At 39.8% G+C, this 24,894-nt stretch overlaps 1 protein-coding gene across 3 annotated transcripts in view; it reads left to right on the top strand.

Moving 5' to 3' along the window:
* Positions 1 to 24,894, top strand: part of SPOCK1 (SPARC (osteonectin), cwcv and kazal like domains proteoglycan 1) — a 464,084-nt gene that overhangs the window by 275,294 nt on the left and 163,896 nt on the right. The gene's annotated exons all lie outside the window — the stretch shown is intronic.

Below are 24,894 nucleotides of genomic sequence, written 5' to 3'. Positions count from 1 at the left end.
CTCCAGTTTAAAGCACCAGTTAACTCAAGCTAGAGACTTCTGTGTGTGGACTGGAGTCAGGTTAAGGGCTATACTCGAGTTATATCTTGAGCTAACACTGCAGTGGAGACAAGTCCGAAGGGACTTAGGCCTCCAGATCCCTTTGAAATTCAGGGGGGGATTAGGTGACTGGCTTCCCTGAAAATTCCACCCCAAAGGACAAGTTGCAATATACATTGAAAGATAATCAGAAAAATAAAACGGAGTAAGAAAACCTTGAACATCAGTAAAGGGACTTTAAAAATGAGTGTGACTTTACTGGATGCAGGTGGGAAAGCTTTAAGGTAGGATGAATATCCTGTGATCTTGGAGTACTTGTGTGATTGTTTCCTGTCCCATGCTGATGCTTCTGAGCCAAGATATATTTGCTTGCTCAGTAAAACATACTTGTCATAATCAAGCTTCATTCACAAGGATTACAAGATCCTTCCTACAAAGGCATGGGATCAAGCTGGCATGACTTTGGTATGAGATGCTGATGGCAGTCCAGAGATAAGCCTGGAGCAACAGGCTAAGCTTTGGTAGAAAGTGTCAATGTTGTATTGTCAAATAGAGTTTCCAAGGAAATACACTTTTCAGAGGGTGCCTAGGTGTCACAGTAAAAATCAGATTAGAGGCATTCAGTTTCATACACTTATGTCAGATCCAATATTTAATAAATACCAAATAATTATAAAGACCTCTCAAGAATGTTGTCAAGAATGGAAAAGACTTAGGCCCCAGTCTTTCAGGGACAAACAAGTGAAAATTTACTCACATGAGTAATCCTACTGAAGTGAGTGACTACTCACATAAGTAACGTTACTCACACATGTGTTTGCTGGATCAAGGCCTTAATATTTGCAATCTGTTCTCCAATTTCTTTCGTATGGTTAGGGAAAAATCCTTCTTTGAAGAGCGTTTTGTCCAATACATAAGTGAATTCTGGTGGCAATACATGGCTCAGACAAGTAAAATTATTTTCTTGAAATATATTTTGCCTGATCATAGAAAGCTAAAGTGGACAAAGTAGTATTTTTAACCTGCAATTTGGAGCATAAAATGAAGCTTGTAAGGTTAAGTGCATGGTTGTATGTAGCGCTTATGCTACCAGGAAGTTTTGCATATTATGCAACCGCACGTCACACCTCAGAAGAAATTGAAGTGCTTGTATATCACAAGTATAAATAAAATACATGTTGAGCAACATAGTTCCTGGGCTATTTCCAATGTTTGTCGTCTCAGAAGCAATCAGACAACCACTGTCTTCACAATGTGTATGATAATCAAGGTGGGCCATTTCCTGCAGAAATCCAGGTTCTCTCACCCCCTCACCCCCCTATGAGATGAACAATTCTCCAGGTGAGAGAACCTGGATTTCTGCAGGAAATGGCCCACCTTGATTATCATACACATTGTGAAGACAGTGGTCACTTTGGATGGGCTATTACCAGCAAGAGAGTGAGTTTGTCTGTGGGGGGGCGGAGGGTGAGAAAACCTGGATTTGTGCTGGAAATGGCCCAACTTGATGATCACTTTAGATAAGCTATTACCAGCAGGAGAGTGGGGTGGGAGGAGGTATTGTTTCATGGTGTCTGTGTATATAATGTCTTCTGCAATATCCACAGTATGCATCTGATGAAGTGAGCTGTAGTTCACGAAAGCTCATGCTCAAATAAATTGGTTAGTCTCTAAGGTGCCACAAGTCCTCCTTTTCTTTTTGCGAATATAGACTAACACGGCTGTTACTCTGAAACCTTTACAAAGTATGTAGGCTCAGCACAAAGAAAATGAGAGAGCAACGTCTTGGGGCTGGAGCAGCAGATGGAGCTACAGTGATTTGCACCAAGTGATTATCTGGCCTATTGTGTGGTTACTGCACAGTGAAAGTGTATCTATTCCATGCATAATGTAGCTAACTTTCAAACCACCCACAGCAACACCCAATAATGCGGCTTCATTTTCTTTGTGCTGAGGTGCATGCTTTGTAAGCCACTACAGTAAGTTGGTGGTAATGTATAAAATTGACCTAGATGGAAGAATATTCATTTACACAAGGTAAGGATCTGGTCCTGAGACTTCTTACCTACAATATATGGCATTATACGCATGCATAGTGTTTTACAAAGCACATAGATTAGATAAGTCTCTGCCCCAAGGAGTTTACCGTCTAAATTGGGCAGACCTGGTACAAACAAAGGCAGGGGGTAGCAGAGAGTCGTAGCAGATCAGTGACTGAAGAATACCTAAAAGAGATGGGTTTGAAAGTCTTCCTATATGTTCAGTAGGCACACGATTCATAATAGCGACTTGTGAAACCCTGTAGCTGGAGCAAACTTCCTTTAAATTGGACAAGATTTTTCAGGAAAATTGTTAATTGGTTTGAATATACAGTAAATAGCTTATTTTAAGAGATATTTACATATCTACGTTGCATTTTTGACACAACACTTTACAGGATTTCAGCCTGCTCCTCTGCTTCTTCTGTGAATGCCTCTCGTAAGAAGGAAAGTTCTGGGAAACAGAGAGAGGACAAAAAGAATTGGCAAAGGAGTAACAGCCTTGACCGGAACTTTGAAAATGCTTTATTGGACCCATGTAATTTGCGATTGCTAGTTAGCTCATCATCCCAGAGTGATATATTGTAAATACTTCTGTACTCATAAAAGTCAAGCTGTTAGCTCAGTATTCTCCAGTCATACTGACCGTTGTTACTGAGAGAAGTCCGTATTGAATGCCTCACTAATTTATTATTATTTTATTTCAAGATCTGGAGAAGTTTACCAGATGAAACATCTATCCCTCTAAATTCCACATCACAGGATTAGGCTGACCAGGAAGACATTGTTGACAGCTATATTTATTCATGAGTGAACTAATCTCTCTCTCTCTCTCTCTCTCTCTCTAAAATATCTTTGGGTAATACAGTAGAAAACTGTGGTTTCTGGTTAGTTAGGGTCCTGTGGCAAAAAAGGTGTGAAACCTGGCTACAAGAGGAGTGAAACTGTATGTTTTGTACCACTGCTGATTCACATGCTAATTGTTTGGCTTAGGTTGGATCTGAAAGGGAATTCAGGAAAGAGAGAGATTAATAATAGCAAGAATGCCAGTAACTAGGCTGCTTTCAAGGACTGATGGTAGAGGTCAGAGTGCTATATACACATCTTTGATCACAGCAAACCCACTGTTGTTAGAGCGTTTCTGAAAGGTTACCCAGATAAGAAGCATGGGCTGTAACAGCCTTGTTACTAGTTTTCTGTATTATACAAACATTTACCTTTTGCTTTTAATGTGTGTGAAATGTGGAGCCTGTCTACCTTGACACTGTTGCTTTAATCTCCTCTTTGTCTCTTTGCATGTCTGTGCGTTTCTGCTGCTTGCTTCCCTGTTCCGCCAGTCGTGCTAAATGCTCTTGAGATATTGGCATGAATCCAAGCATTCCTCTGCGGGTAGTTTCTTCCTGTACTGGACACCTGACTAGTGGCCTGCCCAACTTGAGGACGTGTTTGTTTCTTACACAATCTCCTGTTTAGCGCTAAGTGATTTACATGGTGATGTTTATCAAAGCTTGAATAAGTAAGCAGTCTGTATTTTGATGTGTTGTAACACAATCAAACCTGGGAGATGGTAATTAGCTGTGGAGCTAGTAATAGCATCAGTTGTTCCCCAGTTAGTTTTATGCTGTGTTGTGGTTGTTGGTTTTTTGTTTTGTTTTGTTTTTTTGATTCAGAAAATAGGTTTTTTGAAGGTGATATTTAGTAAAACTGTTCCCACCGGGAACTGAAAAATAACATTGCTCAGTTGAGTGCACTAAGCATTGGTATATTTATCAGCGCATCACTGAGATAATTGTACTTGCTTTACGATGCTTATATTTTATTGGCTGTTCTCTACAAAGGCCGACCAGCAACTTTAGGACCAGAGGCCCAAGATAAGTGATAGGGCACCAGTGTGCTGTATCTTTTTTTCTTTGTCTTTCCTTTTCTTTGCTGAGAGCAGCCAACCAGCTAAACTACTGCTACTTCTCATGTATTCTTGTTCCAAAGGACAGTGTTTGATTTTTGCAGATAAGTTAGAAACGTCCTTTTCTTTCTGTTTATGATAAAACTCGGGGAGGAGCTTGGGGAAGGGAAGCATGATCCCTTATTTATGAATATTCTACCCCATCACACCACAGTCACAGATCGCCATTTGTCATGAGTATGGCCCCTGGGTTGCTGTAGGAAATATTATCAAATTTTGCAGGAAGTTTGGAAAATCCACAGGGAAACATGTATTATTTATATTGCTATTATTTAATATTAGTAAACACAAATATGGTAGTGACAGTTCAGATTGAAGCAGGACACACCCCATCCACCCACAATATAGGCTGCATTGGATATGAAAAAAAATCTGAGCAGGGTCCTGAAGTCTTTTCTAGAATGACAAGTTTCTGTAGTACGTAGTCCAGGAACTTTATCCGTGAGCGCTGGGCCTCCAGACATTAGTTCGTTACGATGACAGTGCTTACCCTCCCACTTCTTAAGATTGATGTGCAGATTAAAGAGTTAATGTCTACAGTGCTTTGGAGATATAAAGCGCTATAAACATGCAAAGTTGTTATTATTTATTACACCAGAGTTGCTTATGAATTGTGGGCTATATATGCAGGCTTGTTGCTGTAGGGTTGCTTATGAATGCTGAACATTGATTTTTCTTATCTGCCAGTATTGATTTTTGCTTTAGAAGAAAGAGCATTGAATTATGTGATAAAACCCACGCACATAAAAACACAAATTGCATGGACTTATTCAAACAAATATGCTGTAACATAAAAAACAATTGTCAAATGTTGAGCCTGTCCTACCTTGCGCTGTCTTGGTAAAATTACTGTAATTGTCTCTGAATGAAAGCTCTAAATGTGAATAGAATATGGTAAATGATATATTGTGTAGTTTGTAAACTCTCCTACATTGCTCTGTCATTACTGTTTTTCTTGCTAATATCTAATCACTTGTGGTACATTATGCAGCTCAACTTTGTAACAAAAGCAAATGCAAGTGCCTACCTACATCCTTTTATGAGAGCCCTACCAATCAAAGAGAAAGCTGTCGTTGACGTCAGAGCAGAGTACATCACATGACATGTAAAATATCAAGACCTCAGAGAAAAGCTTTAAAAAGTATTTTATGAGGGCAAACAATTAAAAAAAACAATCACAATTGTAAGATTAGAAAAAATAGATGCAATTAATCACAGTGTTAATTGCACTGTTAATAATAAAATACCAATTTAAATTTTTTATAAATATTTTTTTATTTCTACATTTTCAAAAATATTGACTTCAGTTACAACACAAAATACAAAGTGCACAGTGCTAATTTATTATTATGTTTGATTACAAATATTTGTACTGTAAAAAAGATAAAGAAATAGTATTTTTCAATTCACCTCAAACAGGTACTCCTTGTGCAATCTCCTTATTGTGAAAGTGCAACTTACAAATGTAGAATTGTTTTTTTCATAACTGCATTCAAAAACAAAATGATGTAAACCTTTCGAGCTTGCAAGTCCACTCAGTCCTACTTCCTGTGCAGCCAGTTGCTAAGACAAACAAGTTTTGTTTACATTTACAGTTTTCCACACCCCTGAGTGATGTAGTTATGCCAACATAAGTTACTAGTATAGATCAAGCCTGAGAGAAAGGGGGAAAGAAACTGCAAAACCTGTTGAAAGGGAAGAAGGTTTGAAGTAAAGGCTCTCCAGAAACTGAGGGTCAGCATCTAAGCAGGGTGCTATACGTGAAAGTCTGGACCACCTCTATAACAGAGGACACTGAGAAACTGTTCAGAGGCAAAAGGTAACTTGTATTAGAAAAGAGAATTTAACTAATATAGAAGTGAAAAGTTTGAGGTTGCATCTTTATGTTTATTTCTGTGTAACTTGTGTCTGCTTTTCCTTACTGCTTCCTCTTTAAATCTGTGATTTTTCTATTAAATATATTTATTTATTTTTGTCCCAATCTGGTCTCTGTTGTGCAAACTGTGGAATATGTGTCCCAAAGTGAACTGAAAACTGTCGGGGGGCTGGTTTTACTCTTTTGGGGGGGATGAACCAAAGGGGAAAAGTCTGAGTGCGTGGTAGTTAAGAACTCAGGAAGGACGGATTTGGGGAGACTTGGGACTGGAAGGGCTGTTGGGGTCACCCTGCAAGCAGTAACTAGGCTGGTGGAAATCAGGGTGAGGTCTTGTGCTTGTGTCAGGGATCTGAGCCAAAGCTCCACAGAATAAAGGCATCCCTGGTTACAGGCAGGTGGTGACCATACCCTTTACTGCTCTGGGTAATCCCCAAAACCTCACACCGATCCTTTGGCCATTCCTGTCTTTTAGCTTGTAAATTCTAGTTAGTCCCTTTTTGTGTGGAAAGTCCCTTGCGTGTTGTGGGCATGAACCAAAACAAATTATAACAATAAAAAGCTGGTAGAAATGTCTCCTTTTCAGCAACCCTCAGGAAAGGACTGTCATCCAGGATAAGAACAGTAAAAAAGAACATGCAGGCCTTGAAGATATTTAAATAGACAAATAACTAAAGGTGTGTGTGGAATCCTCTACCTGCATCCCCCTGCACTTGGGGGAAGAGTACAGATTGCTTGCGCATCATTAACTTTGGCAATTCTTGACTTTTGAGTGTTTAATCAGCAACTTTAACATTCTTCTGCTGTCATTTTTTGGATCATATCGTCATTATTATTAATATTTAAAATAGAAGCATCATACCTCTGAGCCCATGCACCAGTTTTCAGCATGTCCACAGGCACAGGTTTATAAATTGTCAAAATCAGGCTTTAGAAGCCACAAGGATATAGTTGTAGAGGCCCTCCACTTCTCTGTCAGTGCCACCACTTTTGACTTTGTCATTTTTCATTTGTTATTGTCCTTAGCAGCTGGCTGACTTTTCCTGTGAATAGACTGACTTCCCATACGAACCAGGGTCTGCAGTCTTTACTGGGCTTGCCATGGCTAAGGATATATATCTTAAATAAAGACTGCTGTGTTTTCAATATGTCAAAAATCTTAACCATAGAATTGCTGCCAGCAACACTGTAGTAATATTTTTTTAATGTGTCTGTATTTTTGCTGTTTATCTGTATCTGAAATTTATTGAGTAATCCATTTGTTCAGAAATTATTTAATGTTTACAAATGACCCCTGCTGCTGTGTAAATTATTCCCTATTTATACAATAACCTACTTACTAGAGATTCTAAATTTATTGCTGGTTTGGGGTTTTTTTCAGTGTAGAGGCCCCAGGACATGAAGTGAATGTGTTGAGTAGAAAAGTCTTTTTTAGTGCTAATAAAAGGCTTGTTTTTATAAGATTGGGATTTATGTTTACAGGAAAAGGGTTTTATAAAAGCCTTTCTTCAATTTACAACATCCCACTATATTGGAAAAAGTATTAAATGTTCACCCCTTTAAAATCTGCCTTTGGGTAAATGGTATTGCAAATTCCTATTGCAGTGTGTATTATAAACTTAAAATATTTTGTATGAAATTTGCAGATTAGCCCTTCAAAAATATTGCATTTCATTTGACACAGGTCAGTGTGTTAAGTCATTTTTTTTACAATGCTGTATCTGTTAGACATGAATAATGTGTGACACACACAATCTCAATGTGTACATAATTTTAAACACAATCAAATAGAAATTGATCGTTATTTTGTGCAAAATGTTATACTTTTTATTCTTATGGTACTAAAGATTCGCTTAGGATTTATCCAGCAGCCCTCTCAATACAGTCAGTGGAAGGTATTTATGTTTATGGGCCAAATTGAGACCTAGAGGCAGATTCACTCTTCCATGTGTGGGGAAGTGCACCCTTCTGGACTTGAGGGACATCCTTGCCAAAGGGAGAGCTTCATTCCCTGGATGGGTGGCAGCTTTCTTTTCCAGAGTTCTGCTGGAGAGAGGGGGTTTAAAATATGGTCCACCAACAAAATCTGCCTAGGAGAGGCTCCGAATCAGCACCTCTCCCTGCCGCGCTGGCCTTGCCTCTCCAGACCTACCACTTTGGGGGATGCACCAGTGGGGTCCAGGTTGCTTATTGGAGCAGAAGTTACAGGTAGCTTGCACCACTGTAACCCTTGTCCAGATAGATTTACAACCACCGGGGGCAAATAAACCTGGGTAGCCCCTGTGGCATTGAATCTGGCTATTAGCAGAAAAAGTTTTAACACCACCGAAGCCATGGAGAATTCACCTGGTCTGAAATTGCCCCCTGTGGAGTTATGTAGCTAAATCCAGTGGAGCTTTTTTAGTTAACTTGGGGAGAGTTTGATGGAGTTGATGGTAAAAAGGAAGCAAGTATTTTTTTATTTGATGCAAGTTGTTATCAAATTTAATGTTCAATCTGTTGCTTCTTACTGCTTTAACTTTTCAATTTTCATCCTTCTCTTTTTTCATTAATAAGCCTGCGATTGCCTGCTTAGCTCTCCAGCAGAACTCAACAAGAGCTCGACCTACTGATTTTCAATTTAGTTATTTTATATCCGATTAATTTGACCAATGAACCATGAATGACATCATTTATGGACATCAGCCACAAAATCTATTTCAAGCTCTGAACATAGGAATTAATAATGCTGGTCTGAAATTAACCCAAAACATTTTGCTTCTTTAAATATGTCTGTTAATTTAGCATGGCCGAGTCTCCATTGTTAACCTTGTAGGGGAATATTTCCTGTTCATACCTGCTTACCTACTCTATAATTCACACTGATGACTGGGAGACTAACTGCAGATGACTCAGTTGTGAAAACTAGCAAGTGAAAGAACAAAATTTGGTTGCAGGTTGCTATGCTCTAAATGGTTTGGGCTGTGCCTATCTGCCTTTCTCACTGGGAGCCACTGTCAAGATCAAGGCCAGGTGTTCAAGCTGAGAGTCACAAGGCCAAATCCTGAAGAGTACTGAGCACCTGCAGCTGACATTGAAACTCATGAGTTACATTTGCTCAGCCCTGTACCTCTCAGGATTTAGCTCCCTAGATTCCATGGTCTGGTGGCTTATGGCCATGCATTCCAGTGAAGGGCTCTGGACTCTAGAATTCACTTCCACCAATAGGTCCACAAAGCCTGAGGTTTTATAACAAGTCCTAATAGTTAAACTATCTAATTTTTCCAGGCCTGAAGGTCAGAAGCCCATTGCGTTTGTTTTTTGGGGGGCAGGGTTTTGTGTTCTTTTCTCTCTCCTGTAAAAAATCCAGTAGTGCGTATTTTAAGGTATGTTTATTCTAAGATGCACAATTGGGTACATTTTAGTGTTCTTAAAATAAAAAAAAAAAAAATAAATGTACTATAGTATATTCTGAAATGAAGCTTAATTAACATGAGACTTTGGTATGGATCTGGGCTATTAAATCTTCGCTCAATAGTGGGATGAGACTGCTTGGAGGACTATGAAGTTTGCAAATCAGTGACATGAGGATTTGCAAGGGTCCATTGTACTGCAATTGTATAGGGTTTGTGTTCTCCCTAGATCACACGTGATCCATCTGACAGGTAAATACATCATATACAATGGTCACAACTTAAAACATCAGCATTTGCCAGCAGATACCACACAGTTATTTCCTGTTGTAACTACAGTAGGAAAAAATGTGATAACTCAGATTTCACTTACAGTGTAACTGCTGGCTTTATAATGGCAACCATTCTAATTAGGTACAGGATTTAAAAATATGAAATTTTGATCCTGATTCTCCCTTAGTTTTTGGGTTAGTTTTTAGTCAATAGAAATTTCTGTATAGCCATTGAAGTCTGTGTGGTTAATTTGAATGCACAAAGAGGGCCCTCTAGTTATCTTTTAGATTTACATGTAATTTGAGAAAGTTAGGGGAATCAGATATAGGGCTTAGAATAGAAACCATCTTTCAACTTTGACTATTGCGTTAATACTGTAGTATAGCACTTCCTGTCATTTCAGCGGCAGCATGAACTCCATCCATTAGTGTGACTTTCCAACCCACAGACCAAGAGGCAAGACTTGTTCAGTGAATTAGCTCCTTGTGTTGATAGTATGACAAAGTCATGTTATGCTAGGGGCACACAAACCATTGATAGTATATAGCTGCCCCCAAAATATTTCAATTACAAGTTTGCTTGTTAAAGGTAATAGTGTTTTTGTAACAGACTTCACTAAAGTGTTTGACTTGGTGCCACATGAAATTTTGATGAAAAAAAATAAAATTAACATGGCACGTATTAAGTGGATTAAAAGCTGGCTAAGTGATAGGTCTCAAAATGAAATTGTAAATGGCCAACCATCTTCAAACTGATAGGTTTCTAGCGAGGTACTGCTGGGATCTGTTGTTGGCCCCACGCTATTTAATATTTGTATCAATGACTTGGAAGAAAGAATAAAATCATCACTGATAAAGTTTGCAGATGGCACTAAAAATGGGGGAGTGGTCAATAACGAAGAGGACAGGCCACTGATACAGAATGCTCTAGATTGCTTGGTAAACAGGGCACAAGCAAACAATGAGTTTTACTATGGGAAAATGGAAATGTATACATCTAGAGTATACAACAAAGAATGTAGGCCATACTTACAGGATGGGGGACTCTGTCCTGAGAAAAAAATGACTGAAACAGATTTGGGTTTGGTTTTTTTTTTTTTTTTTTGGATAATCAGCTGAACATGAGCTCCCATTGCAAAGCTGTGGCCAACAGGGCTAATTCAATGCTTAGGAAACAGGTGATTGGGAATCTCAAGTAGGAGCATGTAGGTATTTTACCTCTGTATTTGGTACTGGTGTGACCAGTGAAGGAATACTGTGTCCAATTCTGGTATCCACATTTCAAGATGGATGTTGAAAAATTGGAGAGTGTTCAGTGAGGAGCCACAAGAATGATTAAAAGGTTAGAAAGCATGCCTTATAGGGATAGACTCAAGTAGCTCAATCTATTTAGTTTAATAAAGAGAAGGTTAAGGGGTGACTTGATTACAGTCTGTATAAGTATCTACATGGGGAACAAATATTTGAGAAGGGGCTCTTTAATCTAGCAGAGAAAAGTATAATACAATCCAGTGACTGGAAGTTGAAGCTAAACAAATTCAGACTGGAAATAAGGAATACATTTTTAACCATTGGAACAATTTACCAAGTGTCATGGTGGATTCTCCATCACTGACACTTTTTAAAACAAGCTTGTATGTTTTCCTAAAAGATCTGCTCTAGGAATTATTTTGAGGAAGTTCTATGGCCTTTTTTATATGGGACGTCAGACTAGAGGATCACAATGGTCCCTCCTGGTCTTGGAATCTATCAGTCTATATGTGTTCAATTACGAATTTATAAGTAGGGAAAATGACACATTCTTTTCTTCCATAACCATCTCAAGACACTGAACATGCCTGTGTTCTTGGAAAAGTGGGAAAGCTGTTGTGTATCTTGGAGCCATTCTCTGCTGCTTTCATTGTACCAAATTGAAATAGCCATGCTGCTTTCATAGTTTTAGTTTGTTTTAAAACATTTGAAACAGAATTTAAATGAATGGAGTGATGGTAAATGGTACTGGATTGCCAATCCTGGAAAATGAAGTCCTCTGTCTGGGCCTGAATTGACTTCCACCAAAGCTTGTGGCAACAATTCCTAGTCTCCTTCTCTGTTTCTTCTCTCTTTTTCCAGTGGGATAGCACTATAGTATCAGGGCATCAATGAGAATAGGATCAGGGTCTTTTTCCAGAGAACCCGGACAGTAACCATGCAAGCTTTCCTACAGAGCTTCATTTTCCTAGAGCAGTCCTTTGCACACTAAGCAATAGGTAATTTCTCTTTGTTTATTTTGGTATTTTCACAGAAGAAAGCAAATGCTTAAAAATATATCTACTATGGCAACTTCAGGTTCCATAGAACCTACAAAAAAATGCCCCAAAATCTTGTGAATAGTTGATGTGGTCACTCTAGGCACTGCAGTTTTTTTGGCTGTACCGTATGTTGTGTCTTGCAGCAACATTTACAGTCCTCAAAATAAATACCATCTGACAGTTTCTCTAACAGTCCCTGTATTTAAATCCTACCCAACCTGCCTAGAAGATACACACTTTGAAAGGCAATGTTTGTGTCCCCTTATTGAGGGCTTGAGTTATCTCACACATCGTTGTTAACATGACTCTCTACAATTGGACATGGTTTTAAAATAAAAGCCAACTTTTCCAGCTTGAGGCTGTTACAGCCATGTGTAATTTTATACAGACACTACCTGATCAAAAAAGAAAAATGTACCCCTGAACTGCTTTACCATGCAATAGATTGGAATCCCAATTATTTCTGACCATATAGTATATTTTATGTTCTGTTTATTTTGGAAATTGATATTTATGTTTGTGTTATGCATACAATGGCACACAAGATAATATTCTTCTCTTTAGATCTCTCTCATTCTTTGCTGGAGTACTGTAATATGGGGTGATGGTAGACTACAGGCAGTGATGATTGTGACTATGGTAGCTTTCCATTGAAAACCCACTTTTGACCTAAACTGAAGCAATCTTTTATAAATTTCTGGTGGATGGTTCTCTGCCAGAGAGGACTGCTTTTTAAAAGTTTTGGAGGTGGCATTTGAAAAATCAGAGTTACTGCACTTTTGTAAAATTGTTCTAAGAAAATTGGGACATCGTCCTTATTACCACTGCTTAGTAGGTTCTTTGCAACTTAAGCTTTAACATGCTAAACTGGGAGTTGGTGTAAGACTCCCAGTTCTCTCTTAAAGTAATATTTAAGCTGTAATTGCAGGTGAATTGATCTAAAGGACTGGAGGAAATGTGGCAATTTTAAACTGCTGCTTCCTGCCCTTTAGGCAGCAATTTGTGGGCCTCTGAGTACTTCAAACTCAAAAGGCATTGTGAATTTCATGGGATAATTAGGCCCACTCTCTGTTGTTAAACTAATATGGGAGTATTATTTCCACTTTAGTTTTTCAATAGAAAATGAGCAGGAAATTGTCATTGGGCCACAAAGCCCTGCTCAAAAGGTAGAGCTCTTGGGAAATAAGAAAAAAGTTCTGAATAGCCCAGGAGGAAAAAATAGGATAGAAATAATTAATTGAACAAATACAGTCAAAATAGTGGAGAGAGAGAGAGACATTACCTTTACCCTGTAATTTCTCCAGCCCTTCTTCACTGGATTGTGTTTCATAATGAAAGAATATGTTGCATAAAGCTAAAAAGGTGGGATTTTTCAGAATTCTTCCCAATAAAACAGTGGTTCTCAACCAGGGGTACACAGAGGTCTTCCAGGGGGTACATCAACTCATCTAGATATTTGCCTAGTTTTACCACAGGCTACATAAAAAGCACTAGCTAACTCAGTACAAACTAAAATTTCATACAGACAATTACTTCTTTATACTGCTCTGTATACTATACTCTGAAATGTAAGTACAATATGTATATTCCAATTGGTTTATTTTATCATTATATGGTAAAAATGAGAAAGGAAGCAATTATTCAGTAATACTGTGCTATGACACTTTTTTGTATTTTTATGTCTGATTTTGTAAGCAAGTACTTTTTAAGTGAGGTGAAACTTGGGGGTATGCAAGACAAATCAGACTCCTGGAAGGGGCACAGTAGTCTGGAAAGGTTGAGAGTCACTGCAATAAAGGACTGACACTCCAACGGCAGTAAGCCATGCCAGGGTATGCATTAGTAGGCTGCTGGTGAACTTCTCAGATGGCTGCCAGCCTTATGTCTCTCAAACCACCCATGGTGTGCACCAATAGCCTACTAATGCCTCTTCTGTTACGGCTTATTGCTGTGCTGTATTGTATTTGTGCAGATACTGAAAAGAAAATTAACTTTTTATTACCCAGAATCCTACTTTATAATGGCTAGCATGAAAGGATAATGCCTAGTCATGATAGGTTTGTTCCAGTAACCCTGTCATAGCTTTATTACCATAATAGCTATAGGAAAATGTTAATTAAAAATTATGTTCTAGAATGATGTCTTATTAAGAATGTTGTCTTATTAATTTACCTGACATCCATCTTCCAGCTCTTGATTCCTACTCAGTCTTCTTTCATAAACAAAACAAAAATTCCTAATTAGTTGACTGTTATCAGCAGTTAACAAAACTACAGAGGACTAATTAGCTTTGGTAGTAAAGCAGACGGTTAAAGTCTTTGTTTTATTCTCCTCCTCCCCCACCCCCATACACACAGCCACTTTTATTTTCCCCAGTGTGGCAAGAAGTTGAGACACTGGGGATACTTAACAGACATAGGAAATACCCGTGCCTCATCAGACCGATGCCTCCAGTCTAGTAGCCCTCTCTGACCTGTCCAGACCCAGATGCATCAGAGGAAGATGCATGAAGCACCATATTTTCTGTATCCCACTCCTTATGCATCCTAACACTTTAGTTGCTTTTTTGCTTGGCACATTGAACAGAGAGGGGTTTCTTGCCTGAGTGGTTGGTTAGTTAGTTAACATGTATAAATAATTCAAATTAGTCTTTCCAGTGTGCATTACCTTACTCAATATTGAATGTTTTCTGCTATTGGACGGCAGAAGGGGAAGAATCAGGGATGCTGGAGATAATGGCAACAAGGAAGAAGAAGAGGAAATAGTCAAATGGAGTGAAATTCAAAGGAGGGAAGGGCTGGTTTGGAAATTGGGGGAGAGAGCCCAACTCTGCACGGGTGCTCTTCCTCTGTATTAGAGCATTGTCTGATTTTTATTTGTTTATTGACTTTAATTAAATCATCTGAGCTATCCAACGTAAAAAGAAGTGTTTAAGTTATATATATATCTTTGTACAAATCCTGTGAATATTTTAGGCTATGTTATATTATTTCCAAATATATCCGTGGCGGTCTCCCACTCCTTTTTCACAAAGTAAAACATGCCATTGTAGAAGGTGCTATAAAATGCTGACACTTTCAAAAGTGTAAATATATGGAGATATTGCATTTGAATGGCAGTTCGAGCCTCCATAATTTGGGTGACATCTGGAGCAACATATTCGAGGAATACGGACAGGATGGTACGTAAAGCAGGGTTTCGTGATTCAAGGTCACCTAAAAGAAATTTTAATAGGTGGGTAGAAATATATCAGGAAATTTCTTTCCTGTGATTTGTGTGTGAGTGCATATACAATTATTGGGATATTTGGGGCTGATGTTAAAAATAATATTCGTATTCAGGTTTCCCTAAATATGTGTTTCAGCACTCCCTGTCTCCAGACTGGATAATGTGGGTTCACGTAGTGCCACAAGGTAATGTAATTATGGAAATCCCATCTGTTGGTTTGGGACTTTCCCAGGGCTCTAGTCACCTTTCCTTAAGAAACAGCCTGATATGAGATGGTTAATGGTCTTGAGGACTCAACGCTGAGAATGGCATGGATATTAATGGCGCAACTCTAGTATCACTGAATATGTTGAGAAGCCTGCTCTGCAGGCGTCGGAGAAGGGAGGGAGCGTGAGTGTGATTTCAGCGTGTGTAGACATACCCACACTAGATTTAGCGAGGTTGTGTACCAATAGTAGCGAAGCCACAGCAACACAAACCTGCCTGGGACCCTGGGGAATGACTCAGATGGCTAGTCCACACTGAGATCGCTGCGGCCATGGCTTCACTGCTCTTGGTACATATGCTGTCTAGATTCAGGTTCACTTCGTGGGTAAGAGAGTTGATTCAGGATTAGGCCAAATGAGATGATGAGGATGAAGCAGGGGGAGGCTACAGGGTTGGTTGGATATCGCTGTTAGCTGGACTCACTAACGGCTAAGGTAGGAGATTGAGAAGTAATGGACAGAGAGAGCGTGGTGTCGAAGTCAGAAAGGATGAAAGAAAGGGAAGAAGCAGGGATGCTGGAGATAATGGCGACAAGGAAGAAGAGGAGGAAATAGTCTGATGGGGTCTACATCAGATGCAGTTTCACCATAAATCAACAGTGCTGAATAAACAACAGGAGCGTTAGGCTGTTGTGATACTAAAAAGAATGAGATTTTAAACTTGCTCAGCTCCTTTTAAAATTTACAACAAATTTGGTTATCATGAGTTGTTAACATCCATTTTTATCCTGGTGTGGATAACAGCTTTCAGATTTTATTGAAACTTACCCTTAACATCTGATTTTGACTGCACTCAGGAGGATCGGGGGGGGAATTGTTTTTTTTCTACACTCTGTTCTTTCTTAGATTCATAGCTATTTAGGTCAGAAGGGACCATTATGATCATCAAGACTGGATAATAATAACCTCTTTCTGTACAGAAATCATATATTAATTCTTTGGCAATGGACACTAATTGTACAAATCCCCTACAGCTTAATCTTGTGTAGCCTTCTTTAGAATTTAACAAACCTCCCTCTTAATAAAAGGTGTCCAAAGGGGCAATCATTTTGCTAGCGCAGCTTGTAACTAATTGTTCGTACCACCGTGATGGGTGGGTGTGGGTGTGTGCACGCGTACGTGTGCACACCAGAAGTACTGTGCAGTAATTTTAGAAAAGAAACATTTGATTCATTGCCTGAAGGGCAATGAATTACTATAGTTTTATTAAAAATGCATTGACTTTCTTGTCACTACCAGCAATGTGTCACTTTCTGTGAAGATTGCGTATTATTCGCCATAGGAAGAGAAAAATCAACATAATGAAGCAGAACACAGTTGAGCTGAATGTCTAAGGATGCTCTCCCCTCCCTTTTCCCCCATGGTTGCAAAGTGACTAAAGCTTTCTGGCACCATACTTCTTATGGATATAGTTCTATAAAGTGCACAAGTAAGAAATGTGTTGTCTGTAATCAATGGTTGTTTGTTCCAGCAGTGGAGTGAGTTCTGCCAAAAACAGTACTGTGAAATTAAAGTAAGTGAAGGAAATGCAGAAGTAGCTGGGTGTCAGCTGAATGTTACTGGCATTTCAGCCCATTCATCTCACTCAACAGCTTCACATAGATGTGGAATATTCTGGGGAGAAGATTGAGCCTTGTGGGATTCTCCATGGCAGGGCCTTGATGCTAGAGAAACAGTTGCCCATGATGACCCTCTGGGTTTGGCCCGAGAAGGACATTCAGCCCTGACACTTCTTGGAGGCAGGGCCGGAGCATTTGAGCACCAATGGTATTCATTAGGATGCTGCAGAGAGATCCACCAAAATTTATGAGCTATGAAGTCTCTCTCTTTCATTCTGAGCTGTGAAGTCTTTCTTTTTCATTACTTCAGACCCTCTCTTTTTAAGATGAACAGGTGTTGGAAACCCACCAAGCATCCCTCTCTGGAGAAATCAGAAAAGCCCACTCTTGTGGCAAGAGAAGCACAAAACGGTGGCAGGCAAGCTGGGGAGCTGGAAGATGGTGAAAAAATGTCTATTTACACATTTTGACAGAGGTTCATATGATATCTTGCCAAAGAGCTGAATTGTACAGCCACTTACAAAGCCACCTTACCATATTATATGTGGGGCACAGTTGATGACAATCAGCATTCCTCCTCATTCCGCTGGAGGGAAGGAAAGCGGCAGCTCATCTTGAAATCTGGTTCCACCCAAGACTGTAAGTCCTCAAAAGATCTTACAAAGCCCTCCGACAAAGAGAGGCAGACCTGATCTGCCTGATATTTTAATACTAAAACAGCAAACAGAGTTGCCTTCTCCTTCTTTTCTTTTTTTCTTTTGAAGTTTGGGGGGAAATATAAGCTCTCGTTTTACGTCACAAAGGGGAACTAAAACCAAACACCAAAAATGTGTGGCATTTACTTTGCAGTTCACCGCTGAGCATATTATGCCAATGTACTGCAGCTTATACAGTGTGCAAAATCCAGTGTTCTGAAGTCTACTACAAACACAGGAGTTAGAGGATTTCAGCTTTAATTATAAATTTCCTGCCATCTCTCCACCGCCTCTGAAATTACAAACTCTTGGTGTTATTTTTACATAGTTTTGTGTCTGAGATTCTCTTTTAGCTTAGTATAAAGATAACAATGAAAAGGAAAACAATTCTCCTTATGAAAATGTATGAGAGCTGGAAGCGTTAAGAAGCTCTGTTGTTTACTCAGTAGACCAAAATGGCTTTAAAATATAGCGGGTGTATATTTTATATTTTGGCCTTTGTACTTTCCATTCTTACCTATACCATTGCCTTGTCCTCCTTTGCCCCCTTTAAGGAAGTCAGTGCCAATAGGCTCTAGCAGAAAGCAGTTTCTGTAGTCCTTAGGGCTCTCCAAAGTACCTCAGTCCCTTCCGTACTCTTTGATCTTCTTTCTTCAAAAACCCCTTAGTACAGGGGTCGGCAGCTGTGGCTCCAGAGCCACTTGTGGCTCTTCGGCTTCCCCCTGCGGGCAGCCGTTTTTGGGGGTGGGGGTGCAAGGTGCAGGCTCAGGCCAGGAGGCGTTTACACAGGCAGCTCCCAGCCAGCGGCGCAGCAGGGCTCTGGCCCCACGCTGCTCCCGGAAGCAGCTGGCTGCTGGCACGTCTCTGCGTGTCCCTTGTGGGGAGGGAGGCAGCGGGTCTCCATGCGCTGCCCACACCCGCAAGCACCCCCCTCACAACTCCCATTGGCCGGTGAGGACGGTGCTGGGGGCAGGGACAGTGTGCGGAGCTGCCCCCCGCACACACACCTGCCAGGGGCACACAGAAACGTGCCAGCAGCCAGCCGCTTCCAGGAGTGGCATGGGGCCAGAGCCCTGCTGCACCGCCGGCTGGGAGCCGCCTGTGGTAAACGCCTCCTGGCCAGAGCCTGCACCTCACACCCCCTCCCACACCCCAACCCTCTGCCCCAGGTCAGAACCCCCTCCTGCACCCCAATCCCCTTCCCCAGCCTGGCGCACCCCCCCCCCCTTTGAAAGGTTGCTCACCCTTGCCTTAGTATAAATTTTAATAAACTCAATTAGACTCCTTCATCTTGTAGAACAAGTAGTCTTGAGACCCAGCAGGCCAATAGACCCTTTGCTCTATTCTGAAAGCTAGTTGCTCGCTGGAACCAGTAGAATCCACGTGAGGATTTTCAATGGAATTTCCCTTAGGAATGCAGTGGTCTTCTGTAAGCAAATACATTGCAACACCCACATTTCTGGCATTCCCTGTTTCTAGATGTCACATTCTGCTGTTTACCAGGCCCACTCTCTTCTATCTTCTGACTGCTGGGAGTTTGAGAGTCCTCTTCTTTCTGCTTTCTCTCCCTCTTTCTTTTGGCTTCTGGGAAATAAAGGGTCTTTACTTTTCCTTTGTCCTTGAGGAAGTAGGCGCACCTTCAGTCTTCTATGCATGGGGGTTATTCCTGTTGTTTCGTGTGCCATGTGCTGGGTAGCAATATGAGAGGACTCCATGTTTGTATAACTAGATTGGCTCTTTATTAAGACAGTTTACAGAGATGCTGCAACTTCAGCTAGCATTCTAGCCATCTGCACACGTTAATTGACTGCCTGGTGCCTCCTCCAAGCTCTTCCTTCCAAGTACCATGCAGGCTGGTCCACACGGACTCTCCCTTCTTCCCAACCCCACCATGTTGGATTCAAATAGCTTCCCCTCTGCCCTTCCTGTACTTCTCAAACTCCAAGTCCATTTGCTTAGTAAATTATGCTGGAAACAGTCCTGTGATTGACAGTCCATATACTGGAACAAATTAATCCCTTTGGCATTGCATTGAAGCACAGAAAGAGCAACTGGAATGCCCATCAGTGCTCCCCTCCAGTAAGACATTCAGTGTGGGAGCAATGTATGAGGTCCACTCAGCACAGTGTATGAACGTGCATGTTCACACATACAAATACACATGTACACACAGACAGTAGTGAACGTAGTGGCCATTATTCTATGTGGGAGTAGATTTGCAGGCAGAAACAGAAAGCAATCAGCAGTCTCAATACACTGAGATAATGCAGTCATTTCCCCTAATGAAATCATGGAAATTCCCAAAGAAAGCTAGTGTGCATCCAAATTCAATGGGATGGTGATAAAATGCCAAGACAAATCTGTACATTATTATTCTTTGTTATGAGAATATAAAATCCAGGTGGAGAAGTGACTTCTTTATGTCTGCAGTCATTTCACAATGTTTGTATTAAATGAAGAAATTTGTGTCTAATTCAAAGGCACAGTATCCTTTTTGTCAGCATACAAGGAGACTGTTTTCTTCACGCAACTGAAATATGGTGGAACAATTCTAGTGGCTGCTGAAGAGATATGCTGTCTTCATAAAAATTTTAAAAGATTGTAGAAATAGTCTTAACTCTCAACTCAAGTAAAGGTACAACAGAGGTGATGTAAAGAGAGAACATGGCTCTGGCATTCATACTGACAAATTTCAAATCCATCATTCTCTTCCTCAGAAACTGGGAAACCACTTATACAGAGGAAAGACAGAAGCAGGCCAAGGACTGCTGAATGTATTGTGCTTCCTTTCTTGGAGACACAAGAGCACACTGTGAACCAGGAACAGAGAAAGTACAGACACTAGATTTAAAACTTGTTCCCCTTTCAAAAAAAGAATAGTTTCCATGCAGTAAAATATTGAAGTCTGTTTTGACTTTCAAAATGTTTTCTATCTTCTCAGTAAAAATAAATACGTGGGGCCACTGTTTTTGCACACAACTTTTTTTTTTTTAAACATAGCTTGGTTCATTGGTAACATTCAGCTCCTGTTTGATATTAAGGGTCACATATGTTGGTTAACTTTAAGATAAAGCCATGGGGCTTTTTGGGAAGAGGGGGGAAGATAGGGTGTATCTTATCCTTACAGAGGAAGGATGGTCCATTGGCTAGGGTGCTAGCCTGAGGTACTCAAATGTAATTCGCTGCTCCCCCACAGACTTCCTGTGTGGCTTTGGGCAAAATAGGTAAAAATTTACTTAAGGTAAAAATTTCAAAAGTGCCAACGCTTTTAGTAGCTTTGGCTCCTTAGCCCTATTTTCAAAAGAGAATAAGAGCACGTCTGTGTTGCAGTTAAACACCCGCAGCTGGCCTGTGTTAGCTGACTTGGGCTAAGGGGCTGTTTAATTGTGGTGTAGATGGTCAGGCTCAGGCTGGAGCCTGGATTCTGGGACACTCCTTCCTCGCAGGGTCGCAGAGCCCAGGCTCCAACTCGAGCCCGAACATCTACACTGCAGTTGAACAATCAATTAGCCCAACCCCCATGAGCCTGAGTCAGCTGGCAATGGCCAGACCCAGCTTTTTAATTGCAGTTTAGACATGTTCTTAGAGACTTAGGAACCTAAGTCTCATTGACAGTCGATATAGGTAGTCTCCTAAGGGCCAGATTTTAAAAGAATTTAGGCACCTAAAGATGCAAATAAGCACATAATTGGTATTTCCAAAAGTGTCTTGGGGGTCTCACTTCTATCAAAATCAATTGATCTTTTTATTTTGTATTATATTCTAATAATTACAATAATGCTGTGTGATATACAAAATAAAAACATTGCAATGAAAAGGAATTTCAAAATGAAATATTGAAACACTTCATTCCAAAAAGGTCAAAACAAAATATTTCAGCATTATCAGCGTTTTTTTCTTTTTGCCTCCAAAAAGAAATTTTGTCAAAATCAACACAATTTTGCAGCATTTTCCATGGAAAATTGTTTCATCTAAGTTTTTTCTGAGCAGCTGTAGCCTCAGTTTCCCATCTATAAAAGGGAACAATAGCCTACCTCACAGAGGTTTTGTGAGGGGAAAAGCATTAAAGGTTGTGAGGTGATCAGATACTGTGGTACTGGGAGCCAGATAGGTGCCTTAGATAGATAGACATATACTTCTTTGTAGCACAAGTACAGAGTAATCGATGTCTTATGTAGCCTACGGTGTTATACCCTGAGCTAAATTCTGCCTTCCATTATACCAGCATACTTTCACTGGAACTTTATAAGCCCTCTTATAGGGAGAGCTGTTAGCAACCCCTATATTTAGGTTGTCTGAAACTTTCCATTAAAAATGATTTTTTTCATTTTATTTTATTTTTGAGAAACTCTCTCACTCCACCATTGTTTGCAGCAGGCCTTTGAAACTCAGCAGCATGAAAACCCTTGGGCTAGAGAAGTGCCTTTTATTTGTCCCATGAAATTACATTCAAGGTGACCTGAGTTATAAGCTGTTAATTTCCTTTCTTGTTGCATTCCTTTGGAAAATTCTGGCAGTGCTACCAAACTAATAACTGACCATCTCTATTCTAAAGAGCTGCCTTACACCACCACCAAAGCTGTCAGGGCCCCATTGTGCTAGGCGTTGCACATGCACATAGAAATATAGCCTAGCACAATGGGGACCCTGATGGGACCCTTTCAGTGTTACCACAATACAAATAAATAATGCTACTATACACTTCCCCATTTGCAAATGGGCAAAAATCCAGTCTTCCTCAACAGCCAAGTACATTAGTCAGCCCTCTAGCCTTTGTAAAAGAGTTTGTGACCAAAGTATGTGTGAGGGAACCATTTTTCTCTTAGTTAGAAAACTATTCATTTCTTTGAAAATGTGACACTAGTGAAATACTAGTACACTTACACAGTGAGCGTGATCTTTCTCAGTCTCTCTTCATTGGGTGTTTGAACAGTTTGATCATTATTTTCTGTTCCTTTAGAATGAATGTGGTGCTGTAAAGACAGCCCAGAAGACGGAGGCCCTTCCTTCATCCGCAAAACATGAATGGCATTGATACTGCCATGGCAGGATTTCCCTGCCAAAGTGCCTTGATCCTGTTCTGAAACTACAGAAAGGAGAGGATCTCTTTGGACCATTCTGTCTTGGTCCTGTTTGTCTGCCAGGGGTCAGTTAGTGCTTCCATATGTTGGAAGTTGTCCACTCAGAATTAGATTCAGGCCACCAACTAATTTCTTCTGGAAATTTGTATTATCAGTAGTTAGTTAGATCTTCGCCCCATTTCATTCTCAAGGTGTGACTTTGCATACTGTCACATGTGTGGGTTTGTTGTTAATTTAACCCCCAGCGTGAATTTCCTCCATATTTTTGTTTTTTGACTGGCAGCAAAGGTTAAATGAGCTGGAGTCTGAATCTTTTTAAAAGACCTGCATAACCATATTCAGAAAGAACCTCATTGGTCTTCAGCTGAAATCTCAGGCTCATAATCCCATTACATTATATTCAGAAAGAGTTTTCTGTATAGTACTTTGTGCACCAATTTAATAAATAATTTTTCATCTTTGGGGCTAAAAATAATCAAAGGCTAAACACTTTGCAATAGTATTAGCTCTTGTTTATACACAGTCTGAACTATATGCATTTTGTTTTCTTATTAATGTTACATTCATTTAGAAACAGGATTGAATTTGCTCTGGTAAAATCAGGTTTTTATGTAATTACATTTGAACTTGCTTGTTGATTATGAAATATTATTAACATCTTGACTATTTTGAACCAGTTCTGATATGATGAATGTTGATTCAAATGGGGCACATGTTGTCGATCAATATCACTTGCCATTAAAATGGCGTTATAATTTCTCAGTTGTTTCTCTGAATCATCAGAATCATTATATTAGGTAGCAAAATTATTCAGCTAGTGAAAAGCACAACAGGCCCATGTTCTCTGGTAAGCTGTTGTCTGTTCTCTGGTAAGCTGTTGTCTGAAAATTAAACCCCATATTCTTGATTTACCTATTTTATATTAAATTTGCAAAGTCACTTATTAATTTCATGCCTTTATGTACCAGCCTATCACTAAGCTACTGAAAAAATCATACTCTATTTCAGCATACCTATGCACGAAAACCATCCACAGATAAAACAGGTAACCAGATTTGGTCCAAATTCTCATCCTCTGCCCTGCCCCCAACTAATGTCAAGCCAATGAGCTTTGTGCAGTGGTTTGGCAATAGAATCTTCAGCCACTCCAGAGCCTCCACTCCATAGTAGTGGTTACAGCCTGGTAGGTGATCCCTACGGGGGATCTTGGATCAATATCATCCATAGACTCAAAATTTCAGACTGGTCATGTGCCCAGTAGAGCTAGTCAAAGAACTATTTTATTCCCCATGAAAAATTTCTAATGAAAAATTTTAGTTACTCATTTGTAATTTTTCCCAGGACATTTCAAATGGGGGAAAAAATCATTTCAAATTGTTACAAGTTATTATTGGGCTCAATTCAAGGGTAGCTAAGTGAAGTTCTATGGGCTGTGTTATACAGGAGGTCAGATGATTCTTGAAAATCTAGGAATTGCAATTTGAACTGAAACTAAACTAATGTATCATATCATTTAATCTTCCTTTCTTTGTGATTAATATTTGTGTTGATTTTCATAAAGAGACAGAGGATGAAAAGAACAAAAGGGTAAATGACTTACAGCTTGTATATTTTTCTGACTATGGCACGCTTTACGGGATTGCCAATAGAATTGTACAATTTTACAGCTCATCAAAGCTGCAAAAGGAAACCGTAAAAAACCAGACAATAGTACATAGATGTGTTATTGTGGGGGTTACTGTAATAAAATAGGAGAAGACATACATAAATAGGGAGAGGAGGGAGGGAAGGAAGAGGAAAAAGGAGGAGGGGCTAGGTGGAATGGAGATCCGGCATTCTTTGAGCCCTCTCTTTTATCCAAATGTGTCTAGAAACAGGGTCCACATTTCTTCAAATTCATATGTATCATTTCACTTCTAAATTTCCCATTGAAAAATTTAGTTGAAAACAACATTCTCTTATGGGAGGGGGGATGTTTTTGATGAAACCCCATTTTTCAACAGGAAAATTTTTCACTCAGAAAATTTCAACTAGCTGTATTTCCTTCTCACGGGCTTTCCCAATCCTGCTCTTCTGCACTACCATGGAGGAAACTGCTATCCATCAAATCCTCTGTGGTGCTCAGGTGGTACAGAGTCCCCTCACCCAAGTAACATGGCTAAACCCATTTCACCTATCCCCATATGCAGCAGAACG

The sequence above is a fragment of the Chelonia mydas genome, chromosome 8 (genome assembly GCF_015237465.2).
Source record: "Chelonia mydas isolate rCheMyd1 chromosome 8, rCheMyd1.pri.v2, whole genome shotgun sequence".
NCBI lineage: Eukaryota > Metazoa > Chordata > Testudines > Cheloniidae > Chelonia > Chelonia mydas.
The sequence above is the reverse complement of the archived record's forward strand: the minus strand, read 5'-3'. Positions and strand labels throughout refer to the sequence as shown.